Source organism: Schistocerca serialis, unplaced genomic scaffold, assembly GCF_023864345.2.
Source record: "Schistocerca serialis cubense isolate TAMUIC-IGC-003099 unplaced genomic scaffold, iqSchSeri2.2 HiC_scaffold_1451, whole genome shotgun sequence".
NCBI lineage: Eukaryota > Metazoa > Arthropoda > Insecta > Orthoptera > Acrididae > Schistocerca > Schistocerca serialis.
The window spans coordinates 1,861,289-1,884,385 of NW_026047682.1; positions in this window are offsets into that span (position 1 = coordinate 1,861,289).

Below are 23,097 nucleotides of genomic sequence, written 5' to 3' on the forward strand. Positions count from 1 at the left end.
CAGCTTGCGAGGACAGCACAGCTTTTGAGGACAGCACAGCTTGCGAGGACAGCACAGCTTGCGAGGACAGCACAGCTAGCGAGGACAGCACAGCTTGCGAGGACAGCACGGCTTGCGAGCACAGCACAGCTTGCGAGAACAGCTCAACTTGAGAGGACAGCTCAACTTGAGAGGACAGCTCAACTTGAGAGGACAGCTCAAGTTGAGAGGACAACTCAACTTGAGAGGACAGCTCAACTTGAGAGGCCAGCACAACTTGTGAGGACAGCAATGCTTGCGAGGACAGCATGGCTTCCGAGGACAGTATGGCTTGCAAGGACATCATGGCTTGCGAGGACAGCACAGCTAGCGAGGACAGCATGGTTTGCGAGGACAGCACAGCTTGCGAGGACAGCACAGCTTGCGAGGACAGCACAGCTTGCGAGGACAGCACGGCTTGCGAGCACAGCACAGCTTGCGAGAACAGCTCAACTTGAGAGGACAGCTCAACTTGAGAGGACAGCTCAACTTGAGAGGACAGCTCAACTTGAGAGGACAACTCAACTTGAGAGGACAGCTCAACTTGAGAGGCCAGCACAACTTGTGAGGACAGCAAAGCTTGCGAGGACAGCATGGCTTCCGAGGACAGTATGGCTTGCAAGGACATCATGGCTTGCGAGGACAGCACAGCTAGCGAGGACAGCATGGTTTGCGAGGACAGCACGGCTTGCGAGGACAGCACAGCTTGCGAGGACAGCACAGCTTGCGAGGACAGCACAGCTTGCGAGGACAGCACAGCTTGCGAGGACAGCAAAGCTTGCGAGGACAGCACAGCTTGTGAGGACAGCTCAACTTGAGAGGACAGCTCAACTTGAGAGGGCAGCTGAACTTGAGAGGACAGCTCAACTTGAGAGGGCAGCTCAACTTGAGAGGACAGCTCAACTTGAGAGGACAGCTCAGCTTGAGAGGACAGCTCAAATTGAGAGGACAGCTCAACTTGAGACGACAGCTCAACTTGAGAGGACAGCTCAACTTGAGAGGACAGCTCAACTTGAGAGGACAGCTCAACTTGAGAGGACTGCTCAACTTGAGAGGACAGCTCAACTTGAGAGGACAGCTCAACTTGAGAGGACAGCTGAACTAGAGAGTACAGCTCAACTTGAGAGGGCAGCTCAACTTGAGATTACAGCTCAACTTGAGAGGACAGCTCAACTTGAGGGACAGCTCAAATTGAGAGGACAGTTCAACTTGAGAGGACAGCACAACTTGAGTGGACAGCACAGCTTGCGAGGACAGCACAGCTTGCGAGGACAGCACAGCTTGCGAGGACAGCACGGCTTGCGAGGACAGATCCGCTTGCGAGGACAGCACAGCTTGCGAGGACAGCACAGCTTGCGAGGACAGCACAGCTTGCGAGGACAGCACAGCTTGCGAGGACAGCACAGCTTGTGAGGACAGCACAGCTTGCGAGGACGGCACAATTTGCAAGGACAACACAGCTTGCGAGGACAGCACAGCTTGCAAGGACAACACAGCTTGTGAGGAGAGCACACCTTGCGAGGACAGCAAAGCTTGCGAAGACAGCACAGCTTGCGGAGACAGCACAGTTTGTGGAGACAGCACAGCTTGTGGGGACAGCACAGCTTGGGACGACAGCACAGCTTGGGAGGACAGCAAAGCTTGCGAGGACAGCACAGCTTGCGGAGACAGCACAGTTTGTGGAGACAGCACAGCTTGTGGGGACAGCACAGCTTGGGACGACAGCACAGCTTGGGAGGACAGCAAAGCTTGCGAGGACAGCACAGCTTGCGAGGACAGCACAGCTTGCGAGGACAGCACAACTTGCGAGGACAGCACAGCTTGCGAGGACAGCACAGCTTGCCAGGACAGCACAGCTTGTGAGGACGGCTCAACTTGAGAGGACAGCTCACCTTGAGATGACCGCTAAACTTGTGAGGAGAGCTCAACTTGAGAGGAGAGCTCAACTTGAGAGGAGAGCTCAATTTGAGTTGAAAGCTGAACTTGAGAGGACAGCTCAACTAGAGAGGACAGCTCAACTAGAGATGACAGCTCAACTAGAGAGGACAGCTCAACTAAAGAGGACAGTTCAACTAGAGAGGACAGATCAACTAGAGAGGACAGCTCAACTTGAGAGGACAGCTCAACTTAAGAGGACAGCTCAACTTGAGAGGACAGCTCAACTAGAGACGACAGCACAACTTTCGCGGACAGCACAGCTTGGGAGGACAGCACAGCTTGCGAGGACCGCTAAAATTACGAGGACAGCACGGCTTGCGAGGACAGCACGGCTTGCAAAAACAGCACAGCTTGCGAGGACAGCACGGCTTGCGAGGACAGCACGGTTTGCGAGGACAGCACAGCTTGCCAGGACAGCACGGCTTGCGAGGACAGCACGCCTTGCGAGGACAGCACGGGTTGCGAGGACAGCATGGCTTGCGAGGACAGCACAGGTTGCGAGGACAGCACGGGTTGCGAGGACAGCACAGCTTCCATGGAAAGGACAGCTTCCGAGGACAGCACAGCTTCCGAGGACAACACAGCTTCCGAGGACAGCACAGCTTGCGAGGACAGCACAGCTTGCGAGGACAGTACAGCTTGCGAGGACAGCACAGCTTGCGAGGACAGCACCGCTAGCAAGGGCAGCACAGCTTGCGAGGACAGCAATGCTTGCGAGGACAGCACGGCCTGCGAGGACAGCACGGCCTGCGAGGACAGCATGGCTTGCAGGGACAGCACAGCTTGCGAGGACAGCACAGCTTGCGAGGACAGCACAGCTAGCGAGGACAGCACAGCTTGCGAGGACAGCAAGCCTTGCGAGGACAGCACTGCCTGCGAGGACAGCACGGCTTGCAAGGACAGCACAGCTTGCGAGGACAGCACAGCTTGCGAGGACAGCACAGCTTGCGAGGACAGCACAGCTTGCGAGGACAGCACAACTTGCGAGGACAGCACAGCTTGCGAGAACAGCACACCTTGCGAGGACAGCTCAACTTGAGAGGACAGCTCAACTTGAGAGGACAGCTAAACTTGAGAGGACAGCTCAACTTGAGAGTACACCTCAACTTGAGAGGAGAGCTCAACATGAGAGGAGAGCTCAACGTGAGAGGACAGCTCAACTTGAGAGGACAGTTCAACTTGAGAGGACAGCTCAACTTGAGAGGACAGCTCAACTTGACAGAACAGCTCAACTTGAGAGGAGAGCTCAACATGAGAGGAGAGCTCAACTTGAGAGGACAGCTCAACTTGAGAGGACAGCTCAACTTGAGAGGACAGCTAAACTTGAGAGGACAGCTCAACTTGAGAGTACACCTCAACTTGAGAGGAGAGCTCAACATGAGAGGAGAGCTCAACTTGAGAGGACAGCTCAACTTGAGAGGACAGTTCAACTTGAGAGGACAGCTCAACTTGAGAGGACAGCTCAACTTGAGAGGACAGCTCAACTTGACAGAACAGCTCAACTTGAGAGGACAGCTCAACTTGAGAGGACATTTCAACTTGAGAGGACAGCTCAACTTTAGAGGACAGCACAACTCGAGATGACAGCACAACTTGAGATGACAGCACAACTTGGGTGGACAGCACAGCTTGCGAGGACAGCACAGCTTGCGAGGACAGCACAGCTTGCGAGGACAGCACAGCTTGCGAGGACAGCACAGCTTGCGAGGACAGCACAGCTTGCGAGGACAGCACAGCTTTTGAGGACAGCACAGCTTGCGAGGACAGCACAGCTTGCGAGGACAGCACAGCTAGCGAGGACAGCACAGCTTGCGAGGACAGCACGGCTTGCGAGCACAGCACAGCTTGCGAGAACAGCTCAACTTGAGAGGACAGCTCAACTTGAGAGGACAGCTCAACTTGAGAGGACAGCTCAAGTTGAGAGGACAACTCAACTTGAGAGGACAGCTCAACTTGAGAGGCCAGCACAACTTGTGAGGACAGCAAAGCTTGCGAGGACAGCATGGCTTCCGAGGACAGTATGGCTTGCAAGGACATCATGGCTTGCGAGGACAGCACAGCTAGCGAGGACAGCATGGTTTGCGAGGACAGCACAGCTTGCGAGGACAGCACAGCTTGCGAGGACAGCACAGCTTGCGAGGACAGCACGGCTTGCGAGCACAGCACAGCTTGCGAGAACAGCTCAACTTGAGAGGACAGCTCAACTTGAGAGGACAGCTCAACTTGAGAGGACAGCTCAACTTGAGAGGACAACTCAACTTGAGAGGACAGCTCAACTTGAGAGGCCAGCACAACTTGTGAGGACAGCAAAGCTTGCGAGGACAGCATGGCTTCCGAGGACAGTATGGCTTGCAAGGACATCATGGCTTGCGAGGACAGCACAGCTAGCGAGGACAGCATGGTTTGCGAGGACAGCACGGCTTGCGAGGACAGCACAGCTTGCGAGGACAGCACAGCTTGCGAGGACAGCACAGCTTGCGAGGACAGCACAGCTTGCGAGGACAGCAAAGCTTGCGAGGACAGCACAGCTTGTGAGGACAGCTCAACTTGAGAGGACAGCTCAACTTGAGAGGGCAGCTGAACTTGAGAGGACAGCTCAACTTGAGAGGGCAGCTCAACTTGAGAGGACAGCTCAACTTGAGAGGACAGCTCAGCTTGAGAGGACAGCTCAAATTGAGAGGACAGCTCAACTTGAGACGACAGCTCAACTTGAGAGGACAGCTCAACTTGAGAGGACAGCTCAACTTGAGAGGACAGCTCAACTTGAGAGGACTGCTCAACTTGAGAGGACAGCTCAACTTGAGAGGACAGCTCAACTTGAGAGGACAGCTGAACTAGAGAATACAGCTCAACTTGAGAGGGCAGCTCAACTTGAGATTACAGCTCAACTTGAGAGGACAGCTCAACTTGAGGGACAGCTCAAATTGAGAGGACAGTTCAACTTGAGAGGACAGCACAACTTGAGTGGACAGCACAGCTTGCGAGGACAGCACAGCTTGCGAGGACAGCGCAGCTTGCGAGGACAGCACAGCTTGCGAGGACAGCACAGCTTGGGAGGACAGCACGGCTTGCAAGGAGAGCTCAACTTGAGAGGGCAGCTCAACTTGAGATGGCAGCTCAACATGAGAGGATAGCTCAACTAGAGAGGACAGCTCAACTTAAGAGGACAGCTCAACTTGAGAGGACAGCTCAACTTGAGAGGACAGCTCAAGTTGAGAGGACAACTCAACTTGAGAGGACAGCTCAACTTGAGAGGCCAGCACAACTTGTGAGGACAGCAAAGCTTGCGAGGACAGCATGGCTTCCGAGGACAGTATGGCTTGCAAGGACATCATGGCTTGCGAGGACAGCACAGCTAGCGAGGACAGCATGGTTTGCGAGGACAGCACAGCTTGCGAGGACAGCACAGCTTGCGAGGACAGCACAGCTTGCGAGGACAGCACGGCTTGCGAGCACAGCACAGCTTGCGAGAACAGCTCAACTTGAGAGGACAGCTCAACTTGAGAGGACAGCTCAACTTGAGAGGACAGCTCAACTTGAGAGGACAACTCAACTTGAGAGGACAGCTCAACTTGAGAGGCCAGCACAACTTGTGAGGACAGCAAAGCTTGCGAGGACAGCATGGCTTCCGAGGACAGTATGGCTTGCAAGGACATCATGGCTTGCGAGGACAGCACAGCTAGCGAGGACAGCATGGTTTGCGAGGACAGCACGGCTTGCGAGGACAGCACAGCTTGCGAGGACAGCACAGCTTGCGAGGACAGCACAGCTTGCGAGGACAGCACAGCTTGCGAGGACAGCAAAGCTTGCGAGGACAGCACAGCTTGTGAGGACAGCTCAACTTGAGAGGACAGCTCAACTTGAGAGGGCAGCTGAACTTGAGAGGACAGCTCAACTTGAGAGGGCAGCTCAACTTGAGAGGACAGCTCAACTTGAGAGGACAGCTCAGCTTGAGAGGACAGCTCAAATTGAGAGGACAGCTCAACTTGAGACGACAGCTCAACTTGAGAGGACAGCTCAACTTGAGAGGACAGCTCAACTTGAGAGGACAGCTCAACTTGAGAGGACTGCTCAACTTGAGAGGACAGCTCAACTTGAGAGGACAGCTCAACTTGAGAGGACAGCTGAACTAGAGAGTACAGCTCAACTTGGGAGGGCAGCTCAACTTGAGATTACAGCTCAACTTGAGAGGACAGCTCAACTTGAGGGACAGCTCAAATTGAGAGGACAGTTCAACTTGAGAGGACAGCACAACTTGAGTGGACAGCACAGCTTGCGAGGACAGCACAGCTTGCGAGGACAGCACAGCTTGCGAGGACAGCACGGCTTGCGAGGACAGATCCGCTTGCGAGGACAGCACAGCTTGCGAGGACAGCACAGCTTGCGAGGACAGCACAGCTTGCGAGGACAGCACAGCTTGCGAGGACAGCACAGCTTGTGAGGACAGCACAGCTTGCGAGGACGGCACAATTTGCAAGGACAACACAGCTTGCGAGGACAGCACAGCTTGCAAGGACAACACAGCTTGTGAGGAGAGCACACCTTGCGAGGACAGCAAAGCTTGCGAAGACAGCACAGCTTGCGGAGACAGCACAGTTTGTGGAGACAGCACAGCTTGTGGGGACAGCACAGCTTGGGACGACAGCACAGCTTGGGAGGACAGCAAAGCTTGCGAGGACAGCACAGCTTGCGGAGACAGCACAGTTTGTGGAGACAGCACAGCTTGTGGGGACAGCACAGCTTGGGACGACAGCACAGCTTGGGAGGACAGCAAAGCTTGCGAGGACAGCACAGCTTGCGAGGACAGCACAGCTTGCGAGGACAGCACAACTTGCGAGGACAGCACAGCTTGCGAGGACAGCACAGCTTGCCAGGACAGCACAGCTTGTGAGGACGGCTCAACTTGAGAGGACAGCTCACCTTGAGATGACCGCTAAACTTGTGAGGAGAGCTCAACTTGAGAGGAGAGCTCAACTTGAGAGGAGAGCTCAATTTGAGTTGAAAGCTGAACTTGAGAGGACAGCTCAACTAGAGAGGACAGCTCAACTAGAGATGACAGCTCAACTAGAGAGGACAGCTCAACTAAAGAGGACAGTTCAACTAGAGAGGACAGATCAACTAGAGAGGACAGCTCAACTTGAGAGGACAGCTCAACTTAAGAGGACAGCTCAACTTGAGAGGACAGCTCAACTAGAGACGACAGCACAACTTTCGCGGACAGCACAGCTTGGGAGGACAGCACAGCTTGCGAGGACCGCTAAAATTACGAGGACAGCACGGCTTGCGAGGACAGCACGGCTTGCAAAAACAGCACAGCTTGCGAGGACAGCACGGCTTGCGAGGACAGCACGGTTTGCGAGGACAGCACAGCTTGCCAGGACAGCACGGCTTGCGAGGACAGCACGCCTTGCGAGGACAGCACGGGTTGCGAGGACAGCATGGCTTGCGAGGACAGCACAGGTTGCGAGGACAGCACGGGTTGCGAGGACAGCACAGCTTCCGTGGAAAGGACAGCTTCCGAGGACAGCACAGCTTCCGAGGACAACACAGCTTCCGAGGACAGCACAGCTTGCGAGGACAGCACAGCTTGCGAGGACAGCACAGCTTGCGAGGACAGCACAGCTTGCGAGGACAGCACCGCTAGCAAGGGCAGCACAGCTTGCGAGGACAGCAATGCTTGCGAGGACAGCACGGCCTGCGAGGACAGCACGGCCTGCGAGGACAGCATGGCTTGCAGGGACAGCACAGCTTGCGAGGACAGCACAGCTTGCGAGGACAGCACAGCTAGCGAGGACAGCACAGCTTGCGAGGACAGCAAGCCTTGCGAGGACAGCACTGCCTGCGAGGACAGCACGGCTTGCAAGGACAGCACAGCTTGCGAGGACAGCACAGCTTGCGAGGACAGCACAGCTTGCGAGGACAGCACAGCTTGCGAGGACAGCACAACTTGCGAGGACAGCACAGCTTGCGAGAACAGCACACCTTGCGAGGACAGCTCAACTTGAGAGGACAGCTCAACTTGAGAGTACACCTCAACTTGAGAGGAGAGCTCAACATGAGAGGAGAGCTCAACGTGAGAGGACAGCTCAACTTGAGAGGACAGTTCAACTTGAGAGGACAGCTCAACTTGAGAGGACAGCTCAACTTGACAGAACAGCTCAACTTGAGAGGAGAGCTCAACATGAGAGGAGAGCTCAACTTGAGAGGACAGCTCAACTTGAGAGGACAGCTCAACTTGAGAGGACAGCTAAACTTGAGAGGACAGCTCAACTTGAGAGTACACCTCAACTTGAGAGGAGAGCTCAACATGAGAGGAGAGCTCAACTTGAGAGGACAGCTCAACTTGAGAGGACAGTTCAACTTGAGAGGACAGCTCAACTTGAGAGGACAGCTCAACTTGACAGAACAGCTCAACTTGAGAGGACAGCTCAACTTGAGAGGACATTTCAACTTGAGAGGACAGCTCAACTTTAGAGGACAGCACAACTCGAGATGACAGCACAACTTGAGATGACAGCACAACTTGGGTGGACAGCACAGCTTGCGAGGACAGCACAGCTTGCGAGGACAGCACAGCTTGCGAGGACAGCACAGCTTGCGAGGACAGCACAGCTTGCGAGGACAGCACAGCTTTTGAGGACAGCACAGCTTGCGAGGACAGCACAGCTTGCGAGGACAGCACAGCTAGCGAGGACAGCACAGCTTGCGAGGACAGCACGGCTTGCGAGCACAGCACAGCTTGCGAGAACAGCTCAACTTGAGAGGACAGCTCAACTTGAGAGGACAGCTCAACTTGAGAGGACAGCTCAAGTTGAGAGGACAACTCAACTTGAGAGGACAGCTCAACTTGAGAGGCCAGCACAACTTGTGAGGACAGCAAAGCTTGCGAGGACAGCATGGCTTCCGAGGACAGTATGGCTTGCAAGGACATCATGGCTTGCGAGGACAGCACAGCTAGCGAGGACAGCATGGTTTGCGAGGACAGCACAGCTTGCGAGGACAGCACAGCTTGCGAGGACAGCACAGCTTGCGAGGACAGCACGGCTTGCGAGCACAGCACAGCTTGCGAGAACAGCTCAACTTGAGAGGACAGCTCAACTTGAGAGGACAGCTCAACTTGAGAGGACAGCTCAACTTGAGAGGACAACTCAACTTGAGAGGACAGCTCAACTTGAGAGGCCAGCACAACTTGTGAGGACAGCAAAGCTTGCGAGGACAGCATGGCTTCCGAGGACAGTATGGCTTGCAAGGACATCATGGCTTGCGAGGACAGCACAGCTAGCGAGGACAGCATGGTTTGCGAGGACAGCACGGCTTGCGAGGACAGCACAGCTTGCGAGGACAGCACAGCTTGCGAGGACAGCACAGCTTGCAAGGACAGCACAGCTTGCGAGGACAGCAAAGCTTGCGAGGACAGCACAGCTTGTGAGGACAGCTCAACTTGAGAGGACAGCTCAACTTGAGAGGGCAGCTGAACTTGAGAGGACAGCTCAACTTGAGAGGGCAGCTCAACTTGAGAGGACAGCTCAACTTGAGAGGACAGCTCAGCTTGAGAGGACAGCTCAAATTGAGAGGACAGCTCAACTTGAGACGACAGCTCAACTTGAGAGGACAGCTCAACTTGAGAGGACAGCTCAACTTGAGAGGACAGCTCAACTTGAGAGGACTGCTCAACTTGAGAGGACAGCTCAACTTGAGAGGACAGCTCAACTTGAGAGGACAGCTGAACTAGAGAGTACAGCTCAACTTGAGAGGGCAGCTCAACTTGAGATTACAGCTCAACTTGAGAGGACAGCTCAACTTGAGGGACAGCTCAAATTGAGAGGACAGTTCAACTTGAGAGGACAGCACAACTTGAGTGGACAGCACAGCTTGCGAGGACAGCACAGCTTGCGAGGACAGCACAGCTTGCGAGGACAGCACGGCTTGCGAGGACAGATCCGCTTGCGAGGACAGCACAGCTTGCGAGGACAGCACAGCTTGCGAGGACAGCACAGCTTGCGAGGACAGCACAGCTTGCGAGGACAGCACAGCTTGCGAGGACAGCACAGCTTGTGAGGACAGCACAGCTTGCGAGGACGGCACAATTTGCAAGGACAACACAGCTTGCGAGGACAGCACAGCTTGCAAGGACAACACAGCTTGTGAGGAGAGCACACCTTGCGAGGACAGCAAAGCTTGCGAAGACAGCACAGCTTGCGGAGACAGCACAGTTTGTGGAGACAGCACAGCTTGTGGGGACAGCACAGCTTGGGACGACAGCACAGCTTGGGAGGACAGCAAAGCTTGCGAGGACAGCACAGCTTGCGGAGACAGCACAGTTTGTGGAGACAGCACAGCTTGTGGGGACAGCACAGCTTGGGACGACAGCACAGCTTGGGAGGACAGCAAAGCTTGCGAGGACAGCACAGCTTGCGAGGACAGCACAGCTTGCGAGGACAGCACAACTTGCGAGGACAGCACAGCTTGCGAGGACAGCACAGCTTGCCAGGACAGCACAGCTTGTGAGGACGGCTCAACTTGAGAGGACAGCTCACCTTGAGATGACCGCTAAACTTGTGAGGAGAGCTCAACTTGAGAGGAGAGCTCAACTTGAGAGGAGAGCTCAATTTGAGTTGAAAGCTGAACTTGAGAGGACAGCTCAACTAGAGAGGACAGCTCAACTAGAGATGACAGCTCAACTAGAGAGGACAGCTCAACTAAAGAGGACAGTTCAACTAGAGAGGACAGATCAACTAGAGAGGACAGCTCAACTTGAGAGGACAGCTCAACTTAAGAGGACAGCTCAACTTGAGAGGACAGCTCAACTAGAGACGACAGCACAACTTTCGCGGACAGCACAGCTTGGGAGGACAGCACAGCTTGCGAGGACCGCTAAAATTACGAGGACAGCACGGCTTGCGAGGACAGCACGGCTTGCAAAAACAGCACAGCTTGCGAGGACAGCACGGCTTGCGAGGACAGCACGGTTTGCGAGGACAGCACAGCTTGCCAGGACAGCACGGCTTGCGAGGACAGCACGCCTTGCGAGGACAGCACGGGTTGCGAGGACAGCATGGCTTGCGAGGACAGCACAGGTTGCGAGGACAGCACGGGTTGCGAGGACAGCACAGCTTCCGTGGAAAGGACAGCTTCCGAGGACAGCACAGCTTCCGAGGACAACACAGCTTCCGAGGACAGCACAGCTTGCGAGGACAGCACAGCTTGCGAGGACAGCACAGCTTGCGAGGACAGCACAGCTTGCGAGGACAGCACCGCTAGCAAGGGCAGCACAGCTTGCGAGGACAGCAATGCTTGCGAGGACAGCACGGCCTGCGAGGACAGCACGGCCTGCGAGGACAGCATGGCTTGCAGGGACAGCACAGCTTGCGAGGACAGCACAGCTTGCGAGGACAGCACAGCTAGCGAGGACAGCACAGCTTGCGAGGACAGCAAGCCTTGCGAGGACAGCACTGCCTGCGAGGACAGCACGGCTTGCAAGGACAGCACAGCTTGCGAGGACAGCACAGCTTGCGAGGACAGCACAGCTTGCGAGGACAGCACAGCTTGCGAGGACAGCACAACTTGCGAGGACAGCACAGCTTGCGAGAACAGCACACCTTGCGAGGACAGCTCAACTTGAGAGGACAGCTCAACTTGAGAGGACAGCTAAACTTGAGAGGACAGCTCAACTTGAGAGTACACCTCAACTTGAGAGGAGAGCTCAACATGAGAGGAGAGCTCAACGTGAGAGGACAGCTCAACTTGAGAGGACAGTTCAACTTGAGAGGACAGCTCAACTTGAGAGGACAGCTCAACTTGACAGAACAGCTCAACTTGAGAGGAGAGCTCAACATGAGAGGAGAGCTCAACTTGAGAGGACAGCTCAACTTGAGAGGACAGCTCAACTTGAGAGGACAGCTAAACTTGAGAGGACAGCTCAACTTGAGAGTACACCTCAACTTGAGAGGAGAGCTCAACATGAGAGGAGAGCTCAACTTGAGAGGACAGCTCAACTTGAGAGGACAGTTCAACTTGAGAGGACAGCTCAACTTGAGAGGACAGCTCAACTTGAGAGGACAGCTCAACTTGAGAGGACATTTCAACTTGAGAGGACAGCTCAACTTTAGAGGACAGCACAACTCGAGATGACAGCACAACTTGAGATGACAGCACAACTTGGGTGGACAGCACAGCTTGCGAGGACAGCACAGCTTGCGAGGACAGCACAGCTTGCGAGGACAGCACAGCTTGCGAGGACAGCACAGCTTGCGAGGACAGCACAGCTTGCGAGGACAGCACAGCTTTTGAGGACAGCACAGCTTGCGAGGACAGCACAGCTTGCGAGGACAGCACAGCTAGCGAGGACAGCACAGCTTGCGAGGACAGCACGGCTTGCGAGCACAGCACAGCTTGCGAGAACAGCTCAACTTGAGAGGACAGCTCAACTTGAGAGGACAGCTCAACTTGAGAGGACAGCTCAAGTTGAGAGGACAACTCAACTTGAGAGGACAGCTCAACTTGAGAGGCCAGCACAACTTGTGAGGACAGCAAAGCTTGCGTGGACAGCATGGCTTCCGAGGACAGTATGGCTTGCAAGGACATCATGGCTTGCGAGGACAGCACAGCTAGCGAGGACAGCATGGTTTGCGAGGACAGCACAGCTTGCGAGGACAGCACAGCTTGCGAGGACAGCACAGCTTGCGAGGACAGCACGGCTTGCGAGCACAGCACAGCTTGCGAGAACAGCTCAACTTGAGAGGACAGCTCAACTTGAGAGGACAGCTCAACTTGAGAGGACAGCTCAACTTGAGAGGACAACTCAACTTGAGAGGACAGCTCAACTTGAGAGGCCAGCACAACTTGTGAGGACAGCAAAGCTTGCGAGGACAGCATGGCTTCCGAGGACAGTATGGCTTGCAAGGACATCATGGCTTGCGAGGACAGCACAGCTAGCGAGGACAGCATGGTTTGCGAGGACAGCACGGCTTGCGAGGACAGCACAGCTTGCGAGGACAGCACAGCTTGCGAGGACAGCACAGCTTGCGAGGACAGCACAGCTTGCGAGGACAGCAAAGCTTGCGAGGACAGCACAGCTTGTGAGGACAGCTCAACTTGAGAGGACAGCTCAACTTGAGAGGGCAGCTGAACTTGAGAGGACAGCTCAACTTGAGAGGGCAGCTCAACTTGAGAGGACAGCTCAACTTGAGAGGACAGCTCAGCTTGAGAGGACAGCTCAAATTGAGAGGACAGCTCAACTTGAGACGACAGCTCAACTTGAGAGGACAGCTCAACTTGAGAGGACAGCTCAACTTGAGAGGACAGCTCAACTTGAGAGGACTGCTCAACTTGAGAGGACAGCTCAACTTGAGAGGACAGCTCAACTTGAGAGGACAGCTGAACTAGAGAGTACAGCTCAACTTGAGAGGGCAGCTCAACTTGAGATTACAGCTCAACTTGAGAGGACAGCTCAACTTGAGGGACAGCTCAAATTGAGAGGACAGTTCAACTTGAGAGGACAGCACAACTTGAGTGGACAGCACAGCTTGCGAGGACAGCACAGCTTGCGAGGACAGCACAGCTTGCGAGGACAGCACGGCTTGCGAGGACAGATCCGCTTGCGAGGACAGCACAGCTTGCGAGGACAGCACAGCTTGCGAGGACAGCACAGCTTGCGAGGACAGCACAGCTTGCGAGGACAGCACAGCTTGTGAGGACAGCACAGCTTGCGAGGACGGCACAATTTGCAAGGACAACACAGCTTGCGAGGACAGCACAGCTTGCAAGGACAACACAGCTTGTGAGGAGAGCACACCTTGCGAGGACAGCAAAGCTTGCGAAGACAGCACAGCTTGCGGAGACAGCACAGTTTGTGGAGACAGCACAGCTTGTGGGGACAGCACAGCTTGGGACGACAGCACAGCTTGGGAGGACAGCAAAGCTTGCGAGGACAGCACAGCTTGCGGAGACAGCACAGTTTGTGGAGACAGCACAGCTTGTGGGGACAGCACAGCTTGGGACGACAGCACAGCTTGGGAGGACAGCAAAGCTTGCGAGGACAGCACAGCTTGCGAGGACAGCACAGCTTGCGAGGACAGCACAACTTGCGAGGACAGCACAGCTTGCGAGGACAGCACAGCTTGCCAGGACAGCACAGCTTGTGAGGACGGCTCAACTTGAGAGGACAGCTCACCTTGAGATGACCGCTAAACTTGTGAGGAGAGCTCAACTTGAGAGGAGAGCTCAACTTGAGAGGAGAGCTCAATTTGAGTTGAAAGCTGAACTTGAGAGGACAGCTCAACTAGAGAGGACAGCTCAACTAGAGATGACAGCTCAACTAGAGAGGACAGCTCAACTAAAGAGGACAGTTCAACTAGAGAGGACAGATCAACTAGAGAGGACAGCTCAACTTGAGAGGACAGCTCAACTTAAGAGGACAGCTCAACTTGAGAGGACAGCTCAACTAGAGACGACAGCACAACTTTCGCGGACAGCACAGCTTGGGAGGACAGCACAGCTTGCGAGGACCGCTAAAATTACGAGGACAGCACGGCTTGCGAGGACAGCACGGCTTGCAAAAACAGCACAGCTTGCGAGGACAGCACGGCTTGCGAGGACAGCACGGTTTGCGAGGACAGCACAGCTTGCCAGGACAGCACGGCTTGCGAGGACAGCACGCCTTGCGAGGACAGCAAGGGTTGCGAGGACAGCATGGCTTGCGAGGACAGCACAGGTTGCGAGGACAGCACGGGTTGCGAGGACAGCACAGCTTCCGTGGAAAGGACAGCTTCCGAGGACAGCACAGCTTCCGAGGACAACACAGCTTCCGAGGACAGCACAGCTTGCGAGGACAGCACAGCTTGCGAGGACAGCACAGCTTGCGAGGACAGCACAGCTTGCGAGGACAGCACCGCTAGCAAGGGCAGCACAGCTTGCGAGGACAGCAATGCTTGCGAGGACAGCACGGCCTGCGAGGACAGCACGGCCTGCGAGGACAGCATGGCTTGCAGGGACAGCACAGCTTGCGAGGACAGCACAGCTTGCGAGGACAGCACAGCTAGCGAGGACAGCACAGCTTGCGAGGACAGCAAGCCTTGCGAGGACAGCACTGCCTGCGAGGACAGCACGGGTTGCAAGGACAGCACAGCTTGCGAGGACAGCACAGCTTGCGAGGACAGCACAGCTTGCGAGGACAGCACAGCTTGCGAGGACAGCACAACTTGCGAGGACAGCACAGCTTGCGAGAACAGCACACCTTGCGAGGACAGCTCAACTTGAGAGGACAGCTCAACTTGAGAGGACAGCTAAACTTGAGAGGACAGCTCAACTTGAGAGTACACCTCAACTTGAGAGGAGAGCTCAACATGAGAGGAGAGCTCAACGTGAGAGGACAGCTCAACTTGAGAGGACAGTTCAACTTGAGAGGACAGCTCAACTTGAGAGGACAGCTCAACTTGACAGAACAGCTCAACTTGAGAGGAGAGCTCAACATGAGAGGAGAGCTCAACTTGAGAGGACAGCTCAACTTGAGAGGACAGCTCAACTTGAGAGGACAGCTAAACTTGAGAGGACAGCTCAACTTGAGAGTACACCTCAACTTGAGAGGAGAGCTCAACATGAGAGGAGAGCTCAACTTGAGAGGACAGCTCAACTTGAGAGGACAGTTCAACTTGAGAGGACAGCTCAACTTGAGAGGACACCTCAACTTGACAGAACAGCTCAACTTGAGAGGACAGCTCAACTTGAGAGGACATTTCAACTTGAGAGGACAGCTCAACTTTAGAGGACAGCACAACTCGAGATGACAGCACAACTTGAGATGACAGCACAACTTGGGTGGACAGCACAGCTTGCGAGGACAGCACAGCTTGCGAGGACAGCACAGCTTGCGAGGACAGCACAGCTTGCGAGGACAGCACAGCTTGCGAGGACAGCACAGCTTGCGAGGACAGCACAGCTTTTGAGGACAGCACAGCTTGCGAGGACAGCACAGCTTGCGAGGACAGCACAGCTAGCGAGGACAGCACAGCTTGCGAGGACAGCACGGCTTGCGAGCACAGCACAGCTTGCGAGAACAGCTCAACTTGAGAGGACAGCTCAACTTGAGAGGACAGCTCAACTTGAGAGGACAGCTCAAGTTGAGAGGACAACTCAACTTGAGAGGACAGCTCAACTTGAGAGGCCAGCACAACTTGTGAGGACAGCAAAGCTTGCGAGGACAGCATGGCTTCCGAGGACAGTATGGCTTGCAAGGACATCATGGCTTGCGAGGACAGCACAGCTAGCGAGGACAGCATGGTTTGCGAGGACAGCACAGCTTGCGAGGACAGCACAGCTTGCGAGGACAGCACAGCTTGCGAGGACAGCACAGCTTGCGAGGACAGCACGGCTTGCGAGCACAGCACAGCTTGCGAGAACAGCTCAACTTGAGAGGACAGCTCAACTTGAGAGGACAGCTCAACTTGAGAGGACAGCTCAACTTGAGAGGACAACTCAACTTGAGAGGACAGCTCAACTTGAGAGGCCAGCACAACTTGTGAGGACAGCAAAGCTTGCGAGGACAGCATGGCTTCCGAGGACAGTATGGCTTGCAAGGACATCATGGCTTGCGAGGACAGCACAGCTAGCGAGGACAGCATGGTTTGCGAGGACAGCACGGCTTGCGAGGACAGCACAGCTTGCGAGGACAGCACAGCTTGCGAGGACAGCACAGCTTGCGAGGACAGCACAGCTTGCGAGGACAGCAAAGCTTGCGAGGACAGCACAGCTTGTGAGGACAGCTCAACTTGAGAGGACAGCTCAACTTGAGAGGGCAGCTGAACTTGAGAGGACAGCTCAACTTGAGAGGGCAGCTCAACTTGAGAGGACAGCTCAACTTGAGAGGACAGCTCAGCTTGAGAGGACAGCTCAAATTGAGAGGACAGCTCAACTTGAGACGACAGCTCAACTTGAGAGGACAGCTCAACTTGAGAGGACAGCTCAACTTGAGAGGACAGCTCAACTTGAGAGGACTGCTCAACTTGAGAGGACAGCTCAACTTGAGAGGACAGCTCAACTTGAGAGGACAGCTGAACTAGAGAGTACAGCTCAACTTGAGAGGGCAGCTCAACTTGAGATTACAGCTCAACTTGAGAGGACAGCTCAACTTGAGGGACAGCTCAAATTGAGAGGACAGTTCAACTTGAGAGGACAGCACAACTTGAGTGGACAGCACAGCTTGCGAGGACAGCACAGCTTGCGAGGACAGCACAGCTTGCGAGGACAGCGCAGCTTGCGAGGACAGCACAGCTTGCGAGGACAGCACAGCTTGGGAGGACAGCACGGCTTGCAAGGAGAGCTCAACTTGAGAGGGCAGCTCAACTTGAGATGGCAGCTCAACATGAGAGGATAGCTCAACTAGAGAGGACAGCTCAACTTAAGAGGACAGCTCAACTTGAGAGGACAGCTCAACTTGAGAGGACAGCTCAAGTTGAGAGGACAACTCAACTTGAGAGGACAGCTCAACTTGAGAGGCCAGCACAACTTGTGAGGACAGCAAAGCTTGCGAGGACAGCATGGCTTCCGAGGACAGTATGGCTTGCAAGGACATCATGGCTTGCGAGGACAGCACAGCTAGCGAGGACAGCATGGTTTGCGAGGACAGCACAGCTTGCGAGGACAGCACAGCTTGCGAGGACAGCACAGCTTGCGAGGACAGCACGGCTTGCGAGCACAGCACAGCTTGCGAGGACAGCACGGCTTGCGAGCACAGCACAGCTTGCGAGAACAGCTCAACTTGAGAGGACAGCTCAACTTGAGAGGACAGCTCAACTTGAGAGGACAGCTCAACTTGAGAGGACAACTCAACTTGAGAGGACAGCTCAACTTGAGAGGCCAGCACAACTTGTGAGGACAGCAAAGCTTGCGAGGACAGCATGGCTTCCGAGGACAGTATGGCTTGCAAGGACATCATGGCTTGCGAGGACAGCACAGCTAGCGAGGACAGCATGGTTTGCGAGGACAGCACGGCTTGCGAGGACAGCACAGCTTGCGAGGACAGCACAGCTTGCGAGGACTGCACAGCTTGCGAGGACAGCACAGCTTGCGAGGACAGCAAAGCTTGCGAGGACAGCACAGCTTGTGAGGACAGCTCAACTTGAGAGGACAGCTCAACTTGAGAGGGCAGCTGAACTTGAGAGGACAGCTCAACTTGAGAGGGCAGCTCAACTTGAGAGGACAGCTCAACTTGAGAGGACAGCTCAGCTTGAGAGGACAGCTCAAATTGAGAGGACAGCTCAACTTGAGACGACAGCTCAACTTGAGAGGACAGCTCAACTTGAGAGGACAGCTCAACTTGAGAGGACAGCTCAATTTGAGAGGACTGCTCAACTTGAGAGGACAGCTCAACTTGAGAGGACAGCTCAACTTGAGAGGACAGCTGAACTAGAGAGTACTGCTCAACTTGAGAGGGCAGCTCAACTTGAGATTACAGCTCAACTTGAGAGGACAGCTCAACTTGAGGGACAGCTCAAATTGAGAGGACAGTTCAACTTGAGAGGACAGCACAACTTGAGTGGACAGCACAGCTTGCGAGGACAGCACAGCTTGCGAGGACAGCACAGCTTGCGAGGACAGCACGGCTTGCGAGGACAGATCCGCTTGCGAGGACAGCACAGCTTGCGAGGACAGCACAGCTTGCGAGGACAGCACAGCTTGCGAGGACAGCACAGCTTGCGAGGACAGCACAGCTTGTGAGGACAGCACAGCTTGCGAGGACGGCACAATTTGCAAGGACAACACAGCTTGCGAGGACAGCACAGCTTGCAAGGACAACACAGCTTGTGAGGAGAGCACACCTTGCGAGGACAGCAAAGCTTGCGAAGACAGCACAGCTTGCGGAGACAGCACAGTTTGTGGAGACAGCACAGTTTGTGGAGACAGCACAGCTTGTGGGGACAGCACAGCTTGGGACGACAGCACAGCTTGGGAGGACAGCAAAGCTTGCGAGGACAGCACAGCTTGCGGAGACAGCACAGTTTGTGGAGACAGCACAGCTTGTGGGGACAGCACAGCTTGGGACGACAGCACAGCTTGGGAGGACAGCAAAGCTTGCGAGGACAGCATAGCTTGCGAGGACAGCACAGCTTGCGAGGACAGCACAACTTGCGAGGACAGCACAGCTTGCGAGGACAGCACAGCTTGCCAGGACAGCACAGCTTGTGAGGACGGCTCAACTTGAGAGGACAGCTCACCTTGAGATGACCGCTAAACTTGTGAGGAGAGCTCAACTTGAGAGGAGAGCTCAACTTGAGAGGAGAGCTCAATTTGAGTTGAAAGCTGAACTTGAGAGGACAGCTCAACTAGAGAGGACAGCTCAACTAGAGATGACAGCTCAACTAGAGAGGACAGCTCAACTAAAGAGGACAGTTCAACTAGAGAGGACAGATCAACTAGAGAGGACAGCTCAACTTGAGAGGACAGCTCAACTTAAGAGGACAGCTCAACTTGAGAGGACAGCTCAACTAGAGACGACAGCACAACTTTCGCGGACAGCACAGCTTGGGAGGACAGCACAGCTTGCGAGGACCGCTAAAATTACGAGGACAGCACGGCTTGCGAGGACAGCACGGCTTGCAAAAACAGCACAGCTTGCGAGGACAGCACGGCTTGCGAGGACAGCACGGTTTGCGAGGACAGCACAGCTTGCCAGGACAGCACGGCTTGCGAGGACAGCACGCCTTGCGAGGACAGCACGGGTTGCGAGGACAGCATGGCTTGCGAGGACAGCACAGGTTGCGAGGACAGCACGGGTTGCGAGGACAGCACAGCTTCCGTGGAAAGGACAGCTTCCGAGGACAGCACAGCTTCCGAGGACAACACAGCTTCCGAGGACAGCACAGCTTGCGAGGACAGCACAGCTTGCGAGGACAGCACAGCTTGCGAGGACAGCACAGCTTGCGAGGACAGCACCGCTAGCAAGGGCAGCACAGCTTGCGAGGACAGCAATGCTTGCGAGGACAGCACGGCCTGCGAGGACAGCACGGCCTGCGAGGACAGCATGGCTTGCAGGGACAGCACAGCTTGCGAGGACAGCACAGCTTGCGAGGACAGCACAGCTAGCGAGGACAGCACAGCTTGCGAGGACAGCAAGCCTTGCGAGGACAGCACTGCCTGCGAGGACAGCACGGCTTGCAAGGACAGCACAGCTTGCGAGGACAGCACAGCTTGCGAGGACAGCACAGCTTGCGAGGACAGCACAGCTTGCGAGGACAGCACAACTTGCGAGGACAGCACAGCTTGCGAGAACAGCACACCTTGCGAGGACAGCTCAACTTGAGAGGACAGCTCAACTTGAGAGGACAGCTAAACTTGAGAGGACAGCTCAACTTGAGAGTACACCTCAACTTGAGAGGAGAGCTCAACATGAGAGGAGAGCTCAACGTGAGAGGACAGCTCAACTTGAGAGGACAGTTCAACTTGAGAGGACAGCTCAACTTGAGAGGACAGCTCAACTTGACAGAACAGCTCAACTTGAGAGGAGAGCTCAACATGAGAGGAGAGCTCAACTTGAGAGGACAGCTCAACTTGAGAGGACAGCTCAACTTGAGAGGACAGCTAAACTTGAGAGGACAGCTCAACTTGAGAGTACACCTCAACTTGAGAGGAGAGCTCAACATGAGAGGAGAGCTCAACTTGAGAGGACAGCTCAACTTGAGAGGACAGTTCAACTTGAGAGGACAGCTCAACTTGAGAGGACAGCTCAACTTGACAGAACAGCTCAACTTGAGAGGACAGCTCAACTTGAGAGGACATTTCAACTTGAGAGGACAGCTCAACTTTAGAGGACAGCACAACTCGAGATGACAGCACAACTTGAGATGACAGCACAACTTGGGTGGACAGCACAGCTTGCGAGGACAGCACAGCTTGCGAGGACAGCACAGCTTGCGAGGACAGCACAGCTTGCGAGGACAGCACAGCTTGCGAGGACAGCACAGCTAGCGAGGACAGCACAGCTTTTGAGGACAGCACAGCTTGCGAGGACAGCACAGCTTGCGAGGACAGCACAGCTAGCGAGGACAGCACAGCTTGCGAGGACAGCACGGCTTGCGAGCACAGCACAGCTTGCGAGAACAGCTCAACTTGAGAGGACAGCTCAACTTGAGAGGACAGCTCAACTTGAGAGGACAGCTCAAGTTGAGAGGACAACTCAACTTGAGAGGACAGCTCAACTTGAGAGGCCAGCACAACTTGTGAGGACAGCAAAGCTTGCGAGGACAGCATGGCTTCCGAGGACAGTATGGCTTGCAAGGACATCATGGCTTGCGAGGACAGCACAGCTAGCGAGGACAGCATGGTTTGCGAGGACAGCACAGCTTGCGAGGACAGCACAGCTTGCGAGGACAGCACAGCTTGCGAGGACAGCACGGCTTGCGAGCACAGCACAGCTTGCGAGAACAGCTCAACTTGAGAGGACAGCTCAACTTGAGAGGACAGCTCAACTTGAGAGGACAGCTCAACTTGAGAGGACAACTCAACTTGAGAGGACAGCTCAACTTGAGAGGCCAGCACAACTTGTGAGGACAGCAAAGCTTGCGAGGACAGCATGGCTTCCGAGGACAGTATGGCTTGCAAGGACATCATGGCTTGCGAGGACAGCACAGCTAGAGAGGACAGCATGGTTTGCGAGGACAGCACGGCTTGCGAGGACAGCACAGCTTGCGAGGACAGCACAGCTTGCGAGGACAGCACAGCTTGCGAGGACAGCACAGCTTGCGAGGACAGCAAAGCTTGCGAGGACAGCACAGCTTGTGAGGACAGCTCAACTTGAGAGGACAGCTCAACTTGAGAGGGCAGCTGAACTTGAGAGGACAGCTCAACTTGAGAGGGCAGCTCAACTTGAGAGGACAGCTCAACTTGAGAGGACAGCTCAGCTTGAGAGGACAGCTCAAATTGAGAGGACAGCTCAACTTGAGACGACAGCTCAACTTGAGAGGACAGCTCAACTTGAGAGGACAGCTCAACTTGAGAGGACAGCTCAACTTGAGAGGACTGCTCAACTTGAGAGGACAGCTCAACTTGAGAGGACAGCTCAACTTGAGAGGACAGCTGAACTAGAGAGTACAGCTCAACTTGAGAGGGCAGCTCAACTTGAGATTACAGCTCAACTTGAGAGGACAGCTCAACTTGAGGGACAGCTCAAATTGAGAGGACAGTTCAACTTGAGAGGACAGCACAACTTGAGTGGACAGCACAGCTTGCGAGGACAGCACAGCTTGCGAGGACAGCACAGCTTGCGAGGACAGCACGGCTTGCGAGGACAGATCCGCTTGCGAGGACAGCACAGCTTGCGAGGACAGCACAGCTTGCGAGGACAGCACAGCTTGCGAGGACAGCACAGCTTGCGAGGACAGCACAGCTTGTGAGGACAGCACAGCTTGCGAGGACGGCACAATTTGCAAGGACAACACAGCTTGCGAGGACAGCACAGCTTGCAAGGACAACACAGCTTGTGAGGAGAGCACACCTTGCGAGGACAGCAAAGCTTGCGAAGACAGCACAGCTTGCGGAGACAGCACAGTTTGTGGAGACAGCACAGCTTGTGGGGACAGCACAGCTTGGGACGACAGCACAGCTTGGGAGGACAGCAAAGCTTGCGAGGACAGCACAGCTTGCGGAGTCAGCACAGTTTGTGGAGACAGCACAGCTTGTGGGGACAGCACAGCTTGGGACGACAGCACAGCTTGGGAGGACAGCAAAGCTTGCGAGGACAGCACAGCTTGCGAGGACAGCACAGCTTGCGAGGACAGCACAACTTGCGAGGACAGCACAGCTTGCGAGGACAGCACAGCTTGCCAGGACAGCACAGCTTGTGAGGACGGCTCAACTTGAGAGGACAGCTCACCTTGAGATGACCGCTAAACTTGTGAGGAGAGCTCAACTTGAGAGGAGAGCTCAACTTGAGAGGAGAGCTCAATTTGAGTTGAAAGCTAAACTTGAGAGGACAGCTCAACTAGAGAGGACAGCTCAACTAGAGATGACAGCTCAACTAGAGAGGACAGCTCAACTAAAGAGGACAGTTCAACTAGAGAGGACAGATCAACTAGAGAGGACAGCTCAACTTGAGAGGACAGCTCAACTTAAGAGGACAGCTCAACTTGAGAGGACAGCTCAACTAGAGAC